Source organism: Antrostomus carolinensis, unplaced genomic scaffold (assembly GCF_000700745.2).
Source record: "Antrostomus carolinensis isolate BGI_N321 unplaced genomic scaffold, ASM70074v2 scaffold1948, whole genome shotgun sequence".
Taxonomy (NCBI): Eukaryota; Metazoa; Chordata; class Aves; order Caprimulgiformes; family Caprimulgidae; genus Antrostomus; species Antrostomus carolinensis.
Window position 1 is genome coordinate 600 of NW_010334814.1, and position 5,341 is coordinate 5,940.

Consider the following 5,341-nt stretch of genomic DNA (forward strand, 5'->3'; position numbering starts at 1 on the left):
GAGGAAGAGGAGGAAGATGATGAGGAGGAGGCAATAGGAGGAACAGGAGGAGGAGGAGGCAGCAACAGGACAAAAATGCAACAGCTCAAGGACAAGAAGACAGAGGACAGTGGGACCAACAGGAGGAGGAGGCAACAGGTTGCAATAGGAATGAAGAGGATGACTCAGAAGGAGTGAGAGGGGACATCAGGAGGCAAGAGGAGGAGGAGGAAACAGGAGGTAACATGAGGAAACTGGAGTAGGAGGACGAGGCAACAGGATGAATCAGAAGGAGGCAAAGGAGGAGGTATCAAGAGACAACAGGAGGAGGCAAGAGGAGGAGGAAGCAGGAGGCAACTGGAGGAGGAGAAAGAGAAGTCAAAAGGAGCCAACATGAAGCAAAAGGAGGAGAAAGCAACATGAAACAACAGGAGGTAAGAAGGATTTGGACAATTTTCTTCCCTTTCTGAACAGCTTCTCCTGCTGTATTGCCCCATAAGCTGATGTCATCAATATATTGCAGGTGTTCTGGAGCTTCACCCTCTTTCAATACAGTTTAGATCAGTCCACGGCAGATGGTGGGGCTGAGTTTCCACTCTGAGGCAGTCAATTCCAAGTGTACTGGACACCCCTCCAAGTGAAAGCAAACTGTGGCCTGCACTCTGCTGCCGAAGGGATTGTGGAAAATGCATTAGCAATATCAGTTGTGACGTATCACTTGGGTGCCTTTGACTCCAGTTCATATTGGAGTTCTAGCATGTCTGGCATGGCAGCAATCAATGGTGATGTGACTTCATTCAGGCCACAATAATCTTCTGTCAGTCTCTGTTCTCCACTGGACTTTCACACTGGCCATACGGAGCTGCTAAAGCGTGAGCAAGTCCTGCTGATCACCCTGGCTCTCCTGTTGACAAATCAGCTTATGAATAGGAATCATGGAGATATTGCCCCTGCTGCTCTGTTGTAGCAGCTATTGGTAACTGTTGTTCTTCAACCCTCAGCAGTCCTGTAACTGAAGGGTCTTCTGAGAGACCAGGCAAAGTAGACAGCCATTTAATTTCATTTGTGTTCAAGGCAACTCTACCAAAAGCCCACCAGTACCCTCTTGGGTTCTTAAAATACCCTCTCCTAAGGTAGTCTGTGCTGAGAATGCACAAAGCATCTGGGCCAATCATAATGTGTATTTGCCATTTCCTCCCAGTCAGGTGTATTTCAGCCTCCAATACAGTCAGCTGTTGGGAGCCCCCCATCCAGAAATACAGACGGGTTGTGCCTCTTTATAGTTTGTTGGCATTAGGGTGCTTTGGGCACCTTTGTCCACTGGAACCTTATACTCCTGGGGGTCAGATGTGCTAGGCCACTGGATCCACACAGTCCAGTAAACTTGATTGTCTCTGTCCTGCATCAGGCTGGAGGTAAGACCCCTCTAATTATGAACATAGTGCCACTATCAACATATGGGTTTGAGTGGCTCGTGCAGGTTGGACCCCCATTCCCTTCACTCATGTCTTGTAAATAGGGATCTGATGCTCATCTGCACTGTCTTGAGAGCTGCCAACTGGAAACTAGAGCAGCAATTTTCCTGGAAGAATTTTGTGTTTGGTTCTCTTTGCAACTCGTATACTCATGCCTCTAGGACTGCGGTAAATTTCCCATCCCACTTTCTCATGTCTTCTCCATGGTCATGCAAGTCAAATGATAGTAAGCCTCATGGTGTATACTGTAGGAATGTTTGTTCCTAAGACCTGAGATACTGGTATATACAGGTGGGGGAGGAGACATATCCTCCCTGAATCACTGGAACTCCTATGAGAGTTTCTCTACATCTGAGATAAGGGAGGAAGAGAAAGTGTCTCCATATGTCTGGAGCTGGCAAGTCATTTCCTCCATCTTTGGCTCCTCTCCAACTTTGAAGCTCAGTATTGCCAATAAATCGGAATACAATGATGGTGCGCCCTGTAGAACCTTCTGCCACTTGGCTTGTGTGCATGGGACTTCATCTGGATCTTTAGGTAACTGCTCATTGCTCAGGTCACTATAAATAACTTCCAGCACAACTAATTCTTTCAAGCACTGGATATCTTTCTTTAGGGTTTTCCACCATCTTCCTTAAAGGAGAACATTTCCTTCATGCTTGACAGAAGTGTCCTCCAGAGGCTAAGGGCCTGTGCCTCTCTCCCAGTCATTTTTGTCAAAGCTGCTTTTCCTAGCAATGGCTCCCAATTCCTTTGCTTCTCTGCTCTCTTATTCCAGGCTATTAGGCCTGTTGTCCTGGCATCCAGGTGGCAATGTGCTTGCCTGGATGATGGCTGAAATCCTTTCGAATGTCTTGCAGTTCACTGAGGGATGGGGATCAGGTGATTGCCTCTGGTTCTAGCTCTTCCTCCAGTTCTCATGATGGCCCTGGTTCATCTTCGTCCCTTAATAAGACAACTGATTTCTTAGTGCATTTTTTCTTCTGTATAGGGGCAACTGATACTGCATGAGTTGGTTCTCTGGTTTATCTGGGGTGCTTCTCACTGAGGTTTGAGTAACTGTAGCAGGCACAGGGGTTGGAATAACTGTAGTGATGCCTGTTGCAGTGGTTGGAGTGGCCACAGTGTCTGTCATGGGGGCTGCAGTAACTGTGGTGTCTGTTATGGGGGGTTAAAGTGGCCACACAGCACTCATATCTGCATGGAGCACCAGTAGCACTTCTGAGCAAAATCAAAGTCTGACACACATTCAGCAACAAGGTGATGCTAGTTCAGACATCCCAAGGATATCCTAAATTCCCTAGAGTTTAAATATAAATGGTCTGGAGGAGAATGGGAAAACGAAGGCAGATGTTCCCTCCATGTCTTGGCTCTTTGAGAAAAAGGTGTAATTGGTGACAACGCCCAGCACATGGTTCCCAAAGTATGGGGATGAAGTTGGCTCTGCCACTCCGACCGCCACCACTGAATAGAGATACCAAATCGGTCCCACTACCCATGATTTTACCATCTCAAAAGCTAGCATCACACAGCACAACAAAGTGAAAGCCTTAATCAGGAAATCAGCAACACTAATCCAATGCCTAGAGGTTGTAAATCATGTATAAATATGTGAGAGAGAGAATCAGAAGGGTAAAAGTGATAAAACTCATGGGTTGATATAAAAACAATTTATTAATTGAAATAAAATAAAATAATAATGCCAATAATAATAATAACAGTAATAATGGAATATACAAATGTGTGATGCACAATGCAATTGCTTACCACCCGCCAATCGATGATCATCCCATTCCCTGGCTAGCAATCCTAGAGCAGAGAGAATCCTGAAACCCAAATCCCACAATAGTGAGGGGAAGGAAAAAAATGTACCAGCCAACCTGCATTTATATACTGAACATGTTATATGATACAGTATATCTTATTGGCATACTCAAGTGCCAGTTTGGATCTTCTAATTTTACTGTGCCAACGTGAGAGACAGAGACTAAAAGAGTTAATACGTCTCAAGCATTGTAGCAAGCACAGCAACAAATTCTCCATAACAAAATTAACAATAAGAGGAGCAGATAGTGGCATACAGGTCAGATGCAGAAGGTGTGTTGGAGGATGCGCAGGTCTGTGTTCTGACATGCTGAGCAAAACAACACCATATATGGCCAAACGTCACACAGAGTTCATTGAAAGAAGGGGCTCTATGACCATTAACACCCCTGACAGTGGTGCCTTCGCAGTTGGCCAAGAGTTACCTCAGTCCTCACTCGAGGGACTGGGCATGAACTGTGTAAAGACTCAAACTGAGGAAGCTATGTGTGCACCTGTGGTGGGTTGACCTTGCCTGAATGCCAGGAGCCCACCAAGCCACTCCATCACCCTCCTCCTCAGCAGGATGGGGAGAGGAGAAAAATAAGATGGAACAAAACCCCCAAACTCGTGAGTCAAGACAAGGCAGTTTAATAGAAGCAAAGCAAAGCTGTACATGCAGAAGCAAAAGAACAAAATATTTATTCTCTACTTCCTATCAGCAAGCCACTTCCTGGGAAGCAGGACTTTGTACATGCAGTGGTTACCCTGGAGGACAAATGTAAATGAATGCCCCCCCCTTCACCCTCCGTTCTCCTTGCTTTTATTTCTGAGCAGATGTCATATGGTATGGAATACCCCTTTGGTCAGCTTGGGTCAGTTGTCCTGGCCATGTTCCCTCCCGAGGCTTTCCCCCCCCCCCAGGCTCCTGGAGGGGGGGAAATGTTGGAGAGACAGCCTTGGTGCTGTGCTAGCACTGCTCAGCAGTAACCAAAACACTGGTGTGTTATTAGCACCTTTCTAGCTACTAATACAAAACACAGCACTCTGAGGGCTGCTATAAGGAAAGTTAACTCTATCTCAGCCAGACCCAATACAGCACCCAGCACAGGAGATCAGCCAGTCTTGCCATGTGCGCCCCCACCACCTGACTGACCCGTCTGTCTTTGAGACCATTGTGGGATCCCAGGATGGTTGCCGAGAGGGAACACCCGTGGACTCCACACACGATTCAATGTGAATTCTACTGGAGACCTTTATTATTGGTTACATCATCACTGATATACTCTTAAGCTGCTAACACACACACACACACAAACAACTCTTCATTGGCTAAAAGCTACTGTTCACACGCCTGGTTACAATACTTGATTGGATAAATCCACCTGTTCATGAGGCATTCTTTTTACTTCTGACTAGTTACATAAGAAGTTTCTTATCCTGTTTTTTCTTGCATTCTTTCTCATGAATCTTATTCTCTTGTATTTTCTCACTCAAAATCAGGGCTTAATTGCCCAAGGCTGAAGCCGCTTGCAACTTGGGCTCTTAAAGCACCAACAATTCCCCCTTTTTGTTTTTGTACCAAAAAGGTGTTGTTCACCATCTTCTGCAGGGCCTTTTGCAGACACAATAGCAAACAAGGCACTGATAAAAGGATTACCAAAATTATGAATAGCATCTTAAATCCTGACTTTAATAGATCCATCTTTGTAAAACCACTTGCTTAACCAATCATCACCATTTACTCTCAACTGTTTGCCATTTTCCTGTAACCTTTTAATGACTATATGAATTGATTCTGAGTGTTCAACACTTTGCTAAGTCTCTCATGAGGTATTAAGCCTGATTCCCCGTTTTGGGTTTTTTTTGTTTTTTTTTTTTTCTTTGCAACGGGTGTTTAAATGTTTGATGAGTATGTTCAACCAAAGCTTGTCCTGTGGTCAAGTGTGGTGTACCAGTACTGTGTTGAATGCACCACAGGCTAAAAAATGGCTTGTAGTTTTGGCTGTGTATCCAGGTCCATTGTCTGTTTTTATTTCGCGGGGAACACCAAGCGCTGCAAATGCTGCACGTAAATGACGTTG